Here is a 17,719-nt window from a genome sequence, read left to right as displayed (position 1 = left end):
ACACCGACCCCCATGTGATGCCCATGAGGCAGCTCCTGGAGCCCTTCCACAGCTCCACACGGTGAGGGCTGTCTCCCTGCTGCCCCAGGCCAGGGAAGGAGCCTGTGTTCAGGTCTCGGGCGGCTCATCCTGGACCCCTGCACCCCTCAAGCCCTGTTCTGTGCAGGAGGCAACAGGTCAAGCCATGACCTTTCCAGTCCGTCTTAGGTGCATGGACCCCAACATGTGATGACCAATCCCCCCACGCTGTGGTCCGGGGTGGATGGTCAGGGCTCCCTCGGTCCTTCTGGCTCATGAGCAGGCTTGATCTTCACAAACTGGAACATGGAGTCCCTCGTGCTCCCGCATAAACCTCCTCAGGCTATTCACAAATCATTGCATTCAAGGTGGGTAGTTTGGTCACACATTTGCTGGCATAAGTTTTTAATTTTGATGAAGTCCAGTTCATTGCTTTTTCCCTTTGGTCTTTCTACTTATGGAATCTAAGAGAAACCTTCGGTCTGCCCCAAGCCCGCAGGAACACTCTCTGGCAGGCACATCCACCACCATCTCGGGGCCAGCCCTGGGCTGGGAAACGTCACCCCAAGCATCAGGTCAGCAGTTCCCCGCAACCTCCTGGGCCCCCTTGTGCTACTGATAAGGGGGTGGGAGAGCTCTGTCCTCTCAGCATGACGGCATGTCCTGGGACAGTGGCTGGGAAGGTGGGCTGTAGGTGGGCCAGCTACAGACAGTGAGTGCCCCTGAGTGATCCTCCAGTCCAGCACGTCCCCCTCAGAGCTATGGGGTTGTCTCCACCCTCCAGTCAGACAGATGGGGACCTGCCCACAGGGAGCACACAGACACATGTGTCCTCTGAAGGTTTTCATGTGGTGTCATCCTTGGATTTGCGTGGTTTGTAGCACCAGGCAAGAGGCCCTGGACCCTGCTGGCCTTGGAAAGGGCTGATATCATAGCCCAATACCAGCAGCTGAAGCCCAGACAAATACCATAGACACTGGAGCACCCACTAGATGTGGGGACCACATCTGCAAGAGCAGGTGAGGCCCAGGAGGGGATCAGAGCCAAGCATGAGCCAAGCATGAGTCAGTTCAGCCCAGAAAAGGACCACAGTCACCAAGAACAAATGAGATCCTGGGGACGGACCCCGGGCAACAGTAGAAGTGAGAGTCAATCTTGGCTCATAGTCATCAGTTGTCAATGAGCCCAGATGGGGACCACAGTCACCAGGCCCAGGTGAGGCTCAGGTGGGGACCCGAGTCACCAGGTCAGGTCAGGCCCAGGTGGGGATCATCCCTGGTAGAAGCAGGTAAGGCTGTCAGGCTGCTCCCATTGGGCAGAAAGGCCTTTCCCCTCATTCCCGGCCAATCTCAGAGGGTCCTGATCTCCCTCAGGATTCAGGGGAGAGGAGCCATTCTGCTCCCTCCTCTCCCCATGTCCCTGGCACTGGTCGATCCCCTCTGTTTCAGGCACGCCAGGTATGGTCTCCATAGGACCCTTGGGATGATGCTGACCAGTCACTGTGGAAGGTCACGGACAATCAGAGTTTTCTGCATTGAGTTCCCTGAACACCCCTTCATCCATCTCAGGAGGCATTGCAAAACGCCTCTCTTGAGGCTGGCACATCCCCCCAGATCAGTACCTCTTCCTCTTCGGCCCTCTGAGGGCCATGTCTGCCCTGGGCTAGAACTGAGAGACCCAAGAGGAAAACCCTGGAAGTGGGTAGGAAGGGATCTGGGCCTGGGGGACGGCCCCTGAGCACACCGAGGAGTGGCCTCCATGCCTGCTTTGTGGAGCACAAGGTGTCTGACTCCTGCATAGGGGTCGGTGGTCAGGGCATGGGGGAGGAGGCCCTTGCCAGGATGGCCCCCCTGCCTGCCTGTCGCAGGAGGAGATCCTGTTCTTTGGGGATCTGGGGCCTTCTCAGGCTTCGTCATTCCAGGGTTCACCAAATTGCTGAGGTCCTAGGCGAGCACGTTCTAGACAGAGCTCACCCCAAGCTGAAGAAGCACATGGCGAGTAGATGCTCCCCAGTGGCTCCGTCCCTTGGCCCCAGGGCAGGGGGTGCCAGCACAGCCCTTCTGAGCTGCCCCAGTTTCCTCCTCCTGGGAAGCCTGGGGCACCCTCATGGCTCTGCGGGGCCACTGGAAGTAGGTCCACCTGGTTCCATGGGGCCACAGCATGGGGTCTGAGCACCTCCTGCCCTTCTGCCAGGGCAGGAACTGACGTGCACTGGCATTTACATCCCAAGTGGTTCCTTCAGTGTTTCATCAGTTAGGTAAGGGAACCCGAGAAACCCTGCTGCCTCATCCTGTCCCCTGACCCCAGGGAGGGCCGAGTTCAACCCCACCCTACAGACGAGCCAGGCCAGACCTTGGGCCCGAAGGCTGAGGCTCGAAGCCCAGAGCCACCTAGAGCAGCCCAGCGTGTCCCTAGAGGAGTTTCGAGGGAACAGGGTGTCTCTGCCTCAGCTCCCCCAGGGAGGCCTGGTCAGCCTGGGGTGTGGATGAGCCCTTGGCCCATTCTGCAGCCAGCCTGGGGTCCCCTTGTGGCATGTTGGCAGAAATGGGGGCAGAGTCTGTGCTCAGGGGCTCTGCTCAGGCCGCTCCTCCCAACCCCTGCTCCCACAAAACCCCTTATCCCTACCCAGAAGCACTGGGACGCGTAAATCCTGGACATGGAGCGTGTGCTCATAGCCATGGCTTACATGATCCTCAAAGTACACAGGAGTAAGTGGGCCACTGGGAGCCCAGGTGTGCCCGAGGCTGGGGGTGAGGGGACAGGGTGTTGACCCCCTGCTCTGAGCAGCACCCAGGCCTAGGGACGGGGGGACGGCTGAGCAGTCAAGTTGATCAGGACTCCCTGAGTGAGCAGCAGGCAGGGCCCTCCCTCGGCCATAGCACTGCCCACGGTGACCCTGCACAGCTGGACCTTCAGCTGCTGCCCCTGGGAGGTACCCAGAGTCCACAGAGCAGGGAGCTTCTGGGTCTCACTCACACCCACTGCCCAGAGAGCCTCCTGAAGCTGCCCCTGGAAGGTCCTTGGGAGTTTCTGCAGGACGTGCTGGTCTGGCCCTGGGCTTGGGGGATGAGGTGGTGCTCAGACAACTTTGGGCCTACATGACCCAGCTCCGAAAGATGAAGTGTGACCTGTCCCGCTCAGGTGTACCTAGGGCCCCATCCCCTCCTGATTCCGCTTGCGGGGGCTGCTCACGTGGATAGAGCCCCCGGGTTTTCCTCCTCATCTCTGGCCCTCTCCTCTTCTGCTCCAGCCTCAGGGAAACCAGGCCAGGACTGAGTGTGCAGGCACTCACTGCAGGGGCTGGGTACCAGCAGTGTGGAGGGCTGCGGACAGCGTCAGGCCAGGGGGACCACCCGGGAGCCGAGAGGACCCCTGGGGCCCTCCAGCTGGGGACATACAGCCTGCTGGAGATGCAAAACCAGCCTGCCTCTTTCCAACGGGACCTGGAGAGTTACCCCAGGAGGCCCCTGGGCCTGGAGTGAGTGTCCCGGCAATTGAGCCTCTCCTCCCTTCTATTATCGAGACGCTGCCCAGAGTGGACGAGCAGGCCTCCGCAGGTCCAGCCACACAACCTGAGCAGTCTGGACCCCCTCCTGGCAGGGCCATCCTCACGGCCAAGGAGCTGCTGCAGGAGGGAAGCCCCCCAGAGCCCACAGCAGGACACCTGTGTCTGGGAACACTAGGTGCTCTGCTTCTGTCTCAGCTGCCCCCAGCCCAGGACACCTTGCTGGCCCAGAGGCCCCATAGCGATATTACCCCCTCCTCATGCTCCCAGAGAACCAGTACAGTGCAGGCAGGTGGCACCCAAACAAGGACCTGACGCCAGAACACTGGTTCCCATTTGCTTTGGCACCTGCCTGGGCCACACCGCAGGCCACACAGCAAACCAGACAATAGTATCACCCTTGGACGCCTGTCACGGGGTCCACCCAGCCCACTAAGATGACACTATAGGGATCCAGATACCCTTCCTGTCCTGTGGCCACAGCAGCTCAAGTCCCTCACTGGGCAGTGATAGGCAGGGCCAGCCCGTGCCATGGCAGCGCTGAACCCACAACCCCAAGGCCCCACAGAGTCCTGGGGCCATCTGACCTCTGCCTCCATGCTCCTGGGCCTCTGGAGAATAGCGAAATGGTGAGGGTGGGGGCACTGAGGCTATGGCCAGCTGACACCATGCCCTGCCTCATCTCATTGTCCTTCCTGGAGGATGCCCCCTCAACAGGAAAAGAGTCCCCGACCTAGAGAGACCTGAGCTGGCCTCTCCCTAGGCTCTGGGAGACAGAGTTGGCATGAGCCCCAAAAGGGACAGAATGAACACTGATGAGATTGAGTCCCCTGTGGCCCTGACCAGTTCTGGATTCTCCCGCAAGGCTCAGTGACCCTCTCAGAGCAGGATGTGGCCTCCTGGGACCTGGTCGTGCCCCACAAATCCAGGTCGCTGACCTAGGACGGCGCTGGGAATAACAGGGCACCCAGGGCAGGGGCAGGAGGGGCAGGCTGCTGGGCCATACCCTCATCCACAGTAGGAGGCAGGCTCCTCCACATGCTGGGTCTCCAGCAGTCAGTCCCCTGGCACGTGAGCCAGAGACTGAAGGTCCAGCTGACCTGCTGGGACCCAGCACAGGAACCCTGAAGTTGCAGGTCCAGGTCTGGTCTGCTGTCCTCAGAACTGCCTCTGGCCCCAACCTCAGGACACGTGCCCCCATTCGGGGTCGGCACAGCTTTCAAGCTGGGGGACTCTGGCACCAACACCCCCATGTGACTTTGTCTTTCTCCTAAAAGAAAGGAAGGTCCCCCTCCCGAGGAGAAGGTGCGCACCCTCGGCCTGGAGCCCGTTTGCTGTCGAAAGTTCAATAAAGTGTGGTTGTGTTAAAATGCACGGGCAGCTCCTTTCTGCATCTGCCAGAGCTCTGTACAAGAGGAGGGGACAGAACCCCAGAAAGGAGGAGGGGCCCCTGCCCAGGCCCCTAATAGCTCTTGCACAGGGGCCGGCAGGAACACAAAGCTGATCTGCCCTCGTGTCTTCCAAGGTCAGCCAGATGCCAGGGGCAGGACATTCACAGACTTACTGCGACTCAGCCTGTGCCCCACAGGTCAGGACAGGGCTGAGAGAGAGTGACAGCCGGGGGCCGGTGGCCTCAGTTCACGACGGTCTGTGCAAAGTGCCCTGGGAGATCTGCGCTGCCTCTGTCCAGGGAGCCTGGACTGGCTGGCCTCTGGGGGCGCTTCCAACCTTCTTTGCCCTGAACCTCTGATGCTGGGACATAGAGAGTCATCGGGGCGGGCAACGTGGCCCTGGTAGTGACGTCAGGACAGCAGGCACTTGCAGCTCATGCTCCCAGGCCCCCTCACCAGACGGGCTCAGCTTGCACACCTTGTGCTACCGCATCTCCTGCACCAGCATGTGGCAGGATCCTCCACGCCCTAGTGAGTAGGGGATGAGGGAGATTGGGGCTCAGCCTGGGTGTCTGGAGCACAGGGAACCGAGGGACCCCAGCCCCAGCTGACCCCCAAAGTCCTCTCACCACCAGGGCTGAACCCCCATGTCCTCTGTCTGCATGGGGTTCACCCCCAGTGTCCCCTCCCCACCCAGGGATACCCGCCATGTCCCTCCCGGCATAGGGCTGACCCTCAGTCCCGTCTGCATCCACAACAGCTGAGCACAAGCCCTCATGTAGGCCCCACAGGCACGGTGGGCACCTGTGCAGTCCCTGGCCTCACAGGGAAGGAAGGAGGTTTCTGCAGGACACACTCACATGGTGACCAGCAGTGCTCCTGCTTAAGATGGCAGTTGGTGACAGTTAGTGTTCTGTGTTCCTGATGCTGGCTCCTCCTCCCCGGTTCTCGCCACAGGAATGATGGAGGCGGCCCAGGTCTCCTCCCAGGACATCAAACAGATAGATCTAGATATCAGCAGAAGCTTCCCAAACCACATCACGGTCATGTTCTGGGACCGCTTTGGGGTCGGGTGAGGCTGCTGGGCAGGCGGGCTTCTGGGGGCCCCAGGGGAGGCCCAAAGGCTTCTGGGTAAGGAACACGAGGTGTCTGTGGCCAGGGGGATCTGCGCTGGCAAACAAAACACTGCCGTGTGGTAAAGTGCTCGGGATGACCCACGTGGTCCCCCCCTGGGTCTCTGGGATAGGGAGGCCACTAGCATGGGGCCTCCAGGTGTCACTGTGTGAGCTAAACCCCAAGCAGGTCTGGAGATGCCCCGTTAAGAGCAGGGCACGGGGCAGGGGCCAAGTAGGGGGCAGGAAGGGGACCTGGGGGCCGGACAGCACCACCACAACTGGACCAGGACACACATGGACCCAATGAGGGTCGGACAGGTGAAAGTGACAGCTGCCCTCAGTGTTTTTATGTATTTCTGAATGTTGTGCATTGAATTTTAGACAATTTGCACTGCTTATAAACATATCTAGTATGATGAGCCCCCAAATTTCATCCCTTTTCCAGCCAGGGTCCTGCACTGACCACACCGGTCCCCAGCAGCAAGTGTGTCACAGCAAACCCCAGATCTGGGGTCGAATTTATCTATAGCTCATCTGTGTAGCCTTGCACCCTGCTGTCCTTGCCGTCTGGGAGCATCCTATGGGAGCCTGGGCAGTGAGGGAGCCGTGGGAGCCTGACGCCCAAGCGGGGAGGACTCAAAGAGGCCTCAGGATTAGACGCCCTCCAACGGGCAATGGCTCTTGCAGGAAGTGGGCTACTGCCAGGGCATGAACCAGATCATTGCCATCCTGCTGATATTCCTGACTGAGGAGGATGTCTTCTGGGCGCTGGCCCAGCTGATGATGTATGGGAGGCACGCCATGAAGTTAGGGGCTGGATGGGCTGCTGGTCCAGACTACAGCTCAGAAGAGCCTCCTTGCAGGGCCACTCCAGCCATGGGGCAGGAGGGGACCCCCACTCAGCCTGCCTCCCCACTGGCAAAGGCACCGCTTCCCCAGGTCGCCCTTGGTTTCCTGGAGCAACGGCCACCTGCACCACCACTTGCAGACTAGTCTTGCACTCCCGCTGCTCCCTCAGCCCTGTCTTTGGTTGCCTTCTTGCCCCCAGGCCCCCCTCCAGCCCACAGCCGACCAAACTCAGGTGCAGCATCTCCCCGCTCCCGGGAGACCCCATCTTGACTCCAAAGCCCCAGAGATAGCCATGCCCACCCATCAGTCTCCCCGTGGCCTATACTCCCGGCCCCCTGGTGCTGGGGACCCCAGACTCCTCCCCATGCTGACCACCACAAACAGGCATCCCCAGGGCTCCCTCCATTGGGCAGCTTCCTCCTCAGGAGCTCCCCGACAGGGCCGCCCCTACATGTGGCTCCCTGCTTGAGAGGCATCGAGGAAGGAGAGGCAGCTGGCACTCATCTGGGACCCACTGTCAGACACATGAATGTGGCCCAGTGGGACCTCAAACTGAGCTGACCCTCCAACAAAAATTCACTGCATGAACAAGACCAGGGTTGACCAGGAGATACCAACTATCCACCTGATGCCAGCACCTACAGTGATAAAGATTGTGGATTCAAGCCAGTTAGGTGTTAGGAAGACACAGCCCAAGGTCACATAGCTGCACAGTGAGAGATACACACACACACTCCAAAATGAACAAAAATCGGATTCCCCCTTGATGTTGTCAAAGGGCAGCAGAATGGTTACATACTCGATGCTCAGGTCACTCGGGAGAATAGATTGAAGATCCTACAAATCATGACTGCACAGAGGTGTAGGAGGCATGGAGATATGTCTGCTGGGTTCTGACAGTGAGCAAGGAACAGTAGGAAACATCTTACAGAGGGTGGGCTCCCTCTTAGCAAAGGACACCAGATCCCTTCGAAGACGATACACGGTGAAATCTGTCCTTCTCTCTTTCTATTTTTGGTTTTCCCACTATTTGGTTCTTCATAATTCTATTTCAGCCTCCAATGACCTTCAGTCCAAGCCAATGACCATACAGTCTTTTTTAGGACATTGGGTCCCACAAGGAGGCACATCTTTCCCTACCAGGTTCAGAAATGATTATTGCCCAGGTTTGTGCTGATCCACCTAACTCGTGCCTTCACAGCTCTTCTCTCCTTGCAGAAGGAGAGGAAACACAGGTCTTACAATGAAAGAAGCCCACTCCTACTCGGGTGGGACTGTCACTTGTGGGGAACGTCATCTGGGCAAAGTAGTGAAAGCGGGAATGTGTAAGAATAGGTTGTAGGTTAGTCATAGTCTGGTTCGAGTATTTTCCTGAAGCAAGCACTTGCCTTCGATATCATGTTTTATATCTTCATCAATTTATTATTTTTAAAATATTTTATTTTTATGTAACCTCTACATCCAACATGGAATTCACACTCAGAACCCTGACATGAGGATCCACTGACCAAGGCTTCCAGGCACCCCGTGCCATGTTTTATAATTCTTTGCTTGATTGCCTATCTCTGCATCCAACTGGAACATTGAGTCCATAATGGGGGAGCTTTAGCTTCCTCCAAATCCCAGAACCACATGCTTTATCCAAATCCTAGTATGATGTTTGCCTTTGAATAGCATTTTAAATCAATCTTCAGTAAAATGACCACTGGTGAGGAAATTGTCAACTTTGAAGATGCTGGCCCTGCTCCCTGGATCCCAGGGAAGCTATGCTTTCTTTAACATTTATCAAGATCCAAAGGACTCCACCAAACCTGAGAGTGTGGGCTCAATTTCTGCCCTGACACAGGCTGTATGTCTGGTTCAATTAATAGGTATCAATCCATCACAGGGGGCCTGGCTGGCTCAGTGTGTTTGGTAAGAAGCAGTGATTCTTGATCTCCTGTTAGTGATTTCAAGCCCCATGTTAAGTGTAGAGATTACAGAAAAAGAAACTCTTTAAAAAAATCAATCAATCAGTTGATCTAGGGAGACACAGCTCCAGATCCTACAGGGGCAGGGAGGTAGTTTACAGGTCTATACACAGGATCATAAGCAGCAGAGCACAAATTCAGAACTTTCAGTAGTCGGCTAGTGTAGGGGACACACCAGCATTAACGGTGCTCAGGTGGCGAAGTGAGGGGCAGCCCCAAGACCTATTGGGTATGTTTAGTGTCCCTGGGGTCATAAGGACAGTGGCACCAACTGTTCCCAGGAGCAGGAATGTGGAAACCGGCTGAGAGCAGTGGGTCTAGTGGCCAGCTTTCTATATTGTGTGGTAAAGAACTGCAAACCCCTGTGCAGTCATGGGACTGCTTTACTCGGACTGAAGAAGCAGGTGTCCCTCCAGGGCAGTGAGAGCAGAGTTCTCCGCCAGGGGAGGCCCTAAATTTTGGATTTTTGAAACTTAGTCACTCATCTGAAATTTAAATAAATAAAAAAGCTCAGACACAGTTTTCTGACAAAAACTGCAGAGACAAGAGGGCTTGATGGCTCTTCTGTTAAGGCTCACTGCAGACTGGGGGCGGGATGTTCAGCTCCAGGTCTAGAGAACCCAGGGCCTCCACACTCATCCTGCCCAACAGCACGGAGTCCTCAGGGAGCAGCACAGCGCCGCCTGGTGGAGGCCAGAGACGCTTACACCGAGCCCTGCCTCAGGCCTGCAGGTGCATCTCCCCTGAGGCAAGTGGGCACCTGACAATAGTGGGACGGCCCCTCCCCCAGAAGACCCGCACAGACCACTGGCTCCCACCAAGAGTACTGATCACAGAGGCCTGCAAAGCTTCACCTCTAAGGAGAAAGTAGGATCTGGCTTCCTTTGTACTTTTCATTATTTATAATTTTTCATTTATTATCATCAATTATTTTTATTAATTTCTTAATTTTAATTGTTATGTATATACTTATATATTTCTTATTTTTGATTACTTTCATTGTACTTTAACTTTCTTATTTGGGTCTAGATTCTTCTAATAATTAATTAATAATTAACAACCAGGCTAAAACACACCCAGGATCTTGTTTAGGGGCGTTTTTGTTGTTATTGTTGTTTTCCCTGTTTTTTCTTTTTCTCTCTTCCTTCTTTTCTGGGGAAAATAATGGGGTGGAGAAATTACCTTCAAAAAGAGCACAAGGTAGTACTCACAGCCCGGGATTTAATCAATGCAGAGTAAGATGTCTGAACTAGAATTTAAAACAACTAATATAAAGATAGTAGCTGGGTTGGAAAATGAGCTTAGAAGACAATACACAATCCTTTACTGTAGAGATAAAAGAACTAACATCTAGTCAGGCCGACATTAAAAATGCTATAACTGAGATGCAGTCCAAGGCGGAAGGCCTAAAACCAAGAAACGAAATGGACCACAGAGACAGACTTAGGGAACTCAGACTCTTATTAAAACAATAACATCCACATCATAGGAGACTCAGAACATGAAGAGAGAGATAAAGGGGCACAAGTTTTATTTGAACAAATTATATAAACGTCTCTAATGTATGGAAGGACCCCCACACAGAAACCAAGAGCACAGAGAACTCCCACTAAATACAACAAAAGCTGACAATCGCCAAGAACATCGGAGTCATATTCACAACATACACAATCACGGTTAGTATCCTAAAAGCGGTTGGTCGGTGAGAGTCCTTAACCTACATGGGAACACTAATTCAGTTCACAGCAGATCTGTCCACACAAACATGAAAGGCCAGAAACAGAGGAAGGAAATATTCAATATGTTAAACGGGAAAAGTATGCAACCGAGAATTCTTTATACAACAAGGCTGTCATTCAGAATAGAAGGAGACATGAAGAGTTTCCCAGAGAGACAACAAAGAAAGGAGTTCATGACCACTAAACCAGTCCGGCAAGCAATTTTTAAGGGGGACTCTTCTAGTGGGGGAAAAAAAAGACACCAAAAGCAACAAAGACTAAAAGGGACCAGAGAACATCACCAGAAACACCGACTCTACTGGTAACACCAAGGCACTCAATTCTTATCTTTCAATTATCTCTCTGAATTTACATGGACTAAAGGCCACAATCAAAAGATAGAGGGTATCAGAGTGATGCAAAGACAAGACCTATCTATATTCTGCCTTCTACATGCTCACTTTAGACCTACAGACACCAACAGATTGAAAGTCAGGGGATGGGAAATCATATATCATGCTAATGGACTTCAAAAGAAAGCTGGAGGACACATATTTATATCAAACTAGATTTTAAACCAAACGTTGGGTACCTGGTGGCTCAGTGGTTGACCATCTAGTATTGGCTCAGGGTGTGATCCCAGGGTTCCAGGATTGAGTCCTACATTGGGATCCCCTTGGGGAGCCTGCTTCTCCATCTGCCTACGTGTATGCCTCTGCCTCTCTCTGTGTGTCTCTCATGAAAAAAGAAATAAAATCTTTAAAAAAAATGAAAACAAATACTGGACCAAGAGAGCAGAAGAGCATTAATTCATAATTAAGTACACTATCCATCAAGAAGATTCAACAACTGTAAATGCTTATGCCTCCAACATGGGAGAACCTAAACATATAAACCCATGAACAACAAACATACAGAAAGTCACTAATAATAATGCAATGACAGGGGATTTTTTTAAATAATAAATTTATTTTTTATTGGTGTTCAATTTACCAACATACAGAAAAACACCCAGTGCTCATCCCGTCAAGTGCCACCCTCAGTGCCCGTCACCCATTCACCCCCACCCCCCGCCCTTCTCCCCTTCCATCACCCCTAGTTCGTTTCCCAGAGTTAGGAGTCTTTATGTTCTGTCTCCGTTTCTGATTTTCCCACACATTTCTTCTCCCTTCCCTTCTATTCCCTTTCGCTATTATTTATATTCCTCAAATGAGTGAGAACATACAATGTTTGTCCTTCTCCGATTGATTTACTTCACTCAGCATAATACCTTCCAGTTCCATCCACGTTGAAGCAAATGGTGGGTATTTGTCGTTTCTAATGGCTGAGGAATATTCCATTGTATACATAGACCACATCTTCTTTATCCATTCATCTTTCGATGGACACCGAGGCTCCTTCCACAGCTTGGCTATTGTGGACATTGCTGCTAGAAACATCGGGGTGCAGGTGTCCCGGCGTTTCATTGCATCTGAATCTTTGGGGTAAATCCCCAACAGTGCAATTGCTGAGACGTAGGGCAGGTCTATTTTTAACTCTTTGAGGAACCTCCACACAGTTTTCTAGAGTGGCTGCACCAGTTCACATTCTCACCAACAGTGTAAGAGGGTTCCCTTTTCTCCGCATCCTCTCCAACATTTGTTGTTTCCTGCCTTGTTAATTTTCCCCATTCTCACTGGTGTGAGGTGGGATCTCATTGTGGTTTTGATTTGTATTTCCCTGATGGCAAGTGATGCAGAGCATTTTCTCATGTACATGTTGGCCATGTCTATGTCTTCCTCTGTGAGATTTCTCTTCATGTCTTTTGCCCATTTCATGATTGGATTGTTTGTTTCTTTGGTGTTGAGTTTAATAAGTTCTTTATAGATCTTGGAAACTAGCCCTTTATCTGCTAGGTCATTTGCAAATATCTTCTCCCATTCTGTAGGTTGTCCTTTAGTTTTGTTGACTGTATCCTTTGCTGTGCAAAAGCTTCTTAATTGACAGGGGATTTTAACACCCACTTATGTCAATGGACAGGTATTCTAAGCAGAAAGTCAACAGGGGAACAATGATTTTGACACACTGGACCAGGTGGACTCAACAGATATATTCAGAATATTTCATCCTACACCAGCAGAATACACATTCCTTTCAAGTGCACATGGGACATTCTCCAGAACAGATTACATCATGGGCCACAAATCAGCCTCAACAGGTACAGGAAGATTGAGATCATACCAATAACATTTTCAGATCACCACACTATGAAAGTTGAAGTCAACCACAAGAAAAAAGTTTGGAAAGACCTCAAATATGGGGAGATTAAAGAATATCCTACTAGAGAATGAATGAGGCAGCCAGGAAATTAAAGAAGAAATTTTAAAAAATATATGGAAATAAATGAAAATGAAAACATATGTGTCCAAACCTCTGTGATGCAGCAAGCAGTCCTAGGCCTCAACTTTATGGTGAACTAATATTCGACAAAGGAGGAAAGACTATCCGCTGGAAAAATACAGTCTCTTCAATAAATGGTGCTGGGAAAATTGGACACCCACATGCAGAAGACTGAAACTAGACCACTCTCTTTCACCATACACAGAGATAAACTCAAATTGGATGAAAAATCTAAATGTGAGACAAGTTTCCATCAAAATCCTAGAGAAGAACACAGGCAACACCCTTTTTGAACTCGGCCACAGTATCTTCTTGCAAGATACATCCACAAAGGCAAAAGAAACAAAAGCAAAAATTAACTATTGGGACTTCATCAAGATAAGAAGCTTTTGCACAGCAAAGGATACAGTCAACAAAACTGAAAGACAATCTACAGAATGGGAGAAGATAATTGCAAATGACGTATCACATAAAGGGCTAGTATGCAAGATCTATAAAGAACTTATTAAACTCAACACCAAAGAAACAAACAATCCAATCATGAAATGGGCAAAAGACATGAAGAGAAATCTCACAGAGGAAGACATAGACATGGCCAACAAGCACATGAGAAAATACTCTGCATCACTTGCCATCAGGGAAATACAAATCAGAACCACAAAGAGATACCACCTCACATCAGTGAGAATGGGGAACATTAACAAGGCAGGAAACCACAAATGTTGGAGAGGATGCGGAGAAAAGGGAACCCTCTTGCACTGTTGGTGGGAATGTGAACTGGTGTAGCCACTCTGGAAAACTGTTTGGAGGTTCCTCAAAGAGTTAAAAATAGACCTGCCCTACGACCCAGCAATTGCACTTTGGATTTACCCAAAGATTCAGATGCAATGAAACGCCGGGACACCTGCACCCCAATGTTTCCAGCAGCAATGTCCACAATAGCCAAACTATGGAAGGAGCCTCGGTGTCCATCGAAAGATGAATGGATAAAGAAGATGTGGTTTATGTATGCAATAGAATATTACTCAGCCATTAGAAACAACAAATACCCACCATTTGCTTTGACGTGGATGGAACTGGAGGGTATTATGCTGAGTGAAGTAAGTCAATCCGAGAAGGACAGACATTATATGGTCTCATTCATTTGGGGAATATAAATAATAGTGAAAGGGAATAGAAGGGAAGGGAGAAGAAATAGGTAGGAAATATCAGAAAGGGAGACAGAACATAAAGACTCCTAACTCTGGGAAACGAACTAGGGGTGGTGGAAGGGGAGGAGAGCGGGGGATGGGAGTGACTGGGTGACGGGCACTGAGGGGGGCACTTGAGGGGATGAGCACTGGGTGTTATTCTGTATGTTGGCAAATTGAACACCAATAAAAAATAAATTCATTATTAAAAATAATAATAATATTAAATAAAAGGAATTTATTTCCACCAACAGCTTGGAGACACAAAAATTTGCACCCCTGTACGTTCTCTATCAAATTTCACCATCCATTAACACTGACCTCTTAATACTAATAGCCCTTACATTCGTTTTAGTAGGAGCATGAGGTGGACTAAACCAAACTTAACTGCGAAAAATTATGGCATACTCCTCCATCGCCCACATAGGGTGGATAGCCGCAAATATCATTTAAAACCCTACAATAATAGTTCTAAATCTAGCCCTATATATCCTAATAACTCTCTCAACATTCATACTATTCACACTAAACTCACCCACCACAACACTATCTCTATCTCACACATGAAACAAATTCCCCCTAATCACCTCTATAATCCTAATTCTAATGCTATCTTTGGGAAGACTTCCTCCACTATCTGGCTTTATTCCTAAATGGATAATCATTCAAGAACTAACAAAAATAATATAATCATTCTCCCAACACTAATAGCTATCACTGCCTTCTCAACCTATAATTCTACATACGACTCACATACAGCACAGCACTTACCACATTCCCATCCACAAACAACATAAAAATAAAATGACAATTTGAAAGTACAAAAAAGATAATCTTCTAACCTCCACTAATTATTATCTCCACTATACTACTCCCACTAACACCCATGCTATCTATCTTGCACTAGGGGTTTAGGTTAAATCAGACCAAGAGCCTTCAAAGCTCTAAGCAAGTATTATCTACTTAACCCCTGATAAACAACACTAAGGACTGCAAATCTATCCTACGTCAATTGAATGCAAATCAAACACTTTAATTAAACTAAGCCCTTACTTACTTACTTACTTACCACCTTACTTGGTGGGCTTCCACCCCACGAAATTTTAGTTAACAGCTAAATACCCTAACAACTGGCTTCAATCTATCTTCTCCTGCTGCATAGAAAAAAAAGGCGGAGAAGCCCTGGCAGCGGCTAAACTGCTTCTTTGAATTTGCAATTCAGGGGCACTTGACGGGATGAGCACTGGGTGTTATACTGTATGTCGGTAAATTGAACACCAATAAAAAATAAATTTATTATAAAAAATGAGTAATTCACCACAGGACTTGGCAAAAAGAGGACTTAAACCCCTATCTTTAGATTTACAGTCTGGTGCTTTTATCAGCCATTTTACCTGTGTTCATTAACCGATGATTATTTTCCACTAACCACAAAGACATTGGTACTTTATATTTACTGTTTGGAGCATGAGCCGGTAGAGTAGGCACTGCTTTAAGCCTTCTAATTCGAGCCGAACTAGGTCAACCCGGTACCCTATTAGGAGATGACCAGATCTACAATGTAACTGTAACTGCCCATGCATTCATAATAATTTTCTTTATAGTTATACCTATTATAATTGGGGGCTTTGGAAACTGACTAGTTTCGCTAATAATTGGCACCCCAGACATGGCATTCCCTCGAGCATAAGTTTCTGATTGCTCCCCCCATGTTTTCTTCTCCTATTAGCATCTTCTATGGTAGAAGCAGGTGCAGGAACTGGGTGAACTGTATATCGCCCACTAGCCGGCAACCTAGCCCACGCAGGGGCATCAGTAGACCTAACAATTTTTTCCTTGCATTTAGCTGGGGTCTCCTCCATTCTAGGGGCAATTAATTTTATCACTACTATTATTAATATAAAACCCCTAGCCATGTCCCAATATCAAACTCCCTTGTTTGTATGATCCGTACTAATTACAGCAGTCCTATTGCTATTATCATTACCTGTATTAGCTGCCAGAATTACAATACTTCTGACAGACTGAAATCTAAACACAACATTTTTTGACCCTGCTGGAGGGGGAGACCCCATTCTTTTTTTTTAATAAATCAATTTTTTATTGGTGTTCAATTTACCAACATACAGAATAACACCCAGTGCTCATCCCGTCAAGTGTCCCCCTCAGTGCCCATCACCCATTCACCCCCAGCCCCCCGCCCTCCTCCCCTTTCACCACCCCTAGTTCATTTCCCAGAGTTAGGTGTCTTTATGTTCTGGGGAGACCCCATTCTATACCAACTTACCACTTATTTTGATTTTTCGGACACCTTGAAGTTTATATTCTAATTTTACCTGGGTTTGGAATAATTTCTCATATCGTTACATATTATTCAGGGAAAAGAAGAGCCCTTCGGTTACATGGGTATGGTTTGCGCAATGATATCCATTGGGTTCCTAGGCTTTATTGTATGAGCACATCATATATTTACTGTGGGAATAGACGTAGACACACGAGCATACTTTACATCTGCTACTATAATTACTGCCATCCCAACAGGGGTCAAAGTATTTAGCTGATTAGCAACACTTCATGGAGGAAATATCAAATGATCTCCCGCCATACTATGAGCTCTAGGATTTATTTTCCTGTTCACAGTAGGTGGGTTAACAGTCACTGTTTTAGCTAACTCATCCCTAGACATTGTTCTTCAGACACATATCATGTTGTAGCCCACTTCCACTACGTACTCTCAATAGGAGCACTATTTGCTATTATGGATGGATTTGCTCACTGATTCCCCTTATTTTCAGGGTACACTCTTAATGACACTTGAGCAAAAATCCACTTTACAATTATATTTGTAGGAGTTATATAACCTTTTTTCCTCAACACTTCCTCGGTCTATCTGGAATACCTCATCATTACTCCGATTATCCAGATGCTTATACTATTTGAAATACTGTCTCCTCTATAGGCTCATTCATCTCACTCACAGCAGTGATACTTATAATCTTTAGGATTTGAGAGGCCTTTGCATCTAAACAAGAAGTGGCAATAGTAGGACTCACCACAACTAATATCGAGTGATTACATGGATGTCCCCCTCCATATCATACATTTGAAGAACCTACATATGTTATCCAAAAATAAGAAAGGAAGGAATCGAACCCCCTAAAACTGGTTTCAAGCCACTGTCATAACCATTATGTCTTTCTCAATTAGGAGATGTTAGTAAAACATTACATGACTTTGTCAAAGTCAAATTGTAGGAGAAACCCCTATATATCTCTATAGCGTACCCTTTTCAACTCAGATTTCAGGACGCAACCTCCTCTGTTATGGAGGAGTTATTTCATTTCCATGACCACACATTAGTAATTGTATTTCTAATCAGCTCTTTAGTACTCTACATCATTTCACTACTAAATTAACTCCCACAAGCACAATAGACGCACAAGAAGTGGAAACAGTGTGAACCATTCTACCAGCCATTATCTTAATCTTAATCGCACTACCCTTTCTACAAATTCTCTATATAATAGATGAAATTAACAACCCATCCCTAACTGTAAAAACGATAGGCCACCAATGATATTGAA

The 17,719-nt window shown here is 49.1% G+C and overlaps 1 pseudogene; it reads left to right on the top strand.

Moving 5' to 3' along the window:
• LOC140598057 (cytochrome c oxidase subunit 1-like) overlaps positions 1 to 17,342 on the top strand; it is a 59,773-nt pseudogene extending 42,431 nt beyond the window's left edge.
• Positions 17,343 to 17,719: the final 377 nt, after the last annotated feature.

This window comes from Vulpes vulpes, chromosome 3, assembly GCF_048418805.1.
Source record: "Vulpes vulpes isolate BD-2025 chromosome 3, VulVul3, whole genome shotgun sequence".
In the NCBI taxonomy this organism is placed as follows: domain Eukaryota; kingdom Metazoa; phylum Chordata; class Mammalia; order Carnivora; family Canidae; genus Vulpes; species Vulpes vulpes.
This window is presented reverse-complemented; position numbering and strand designations above follow the sequence as displayed.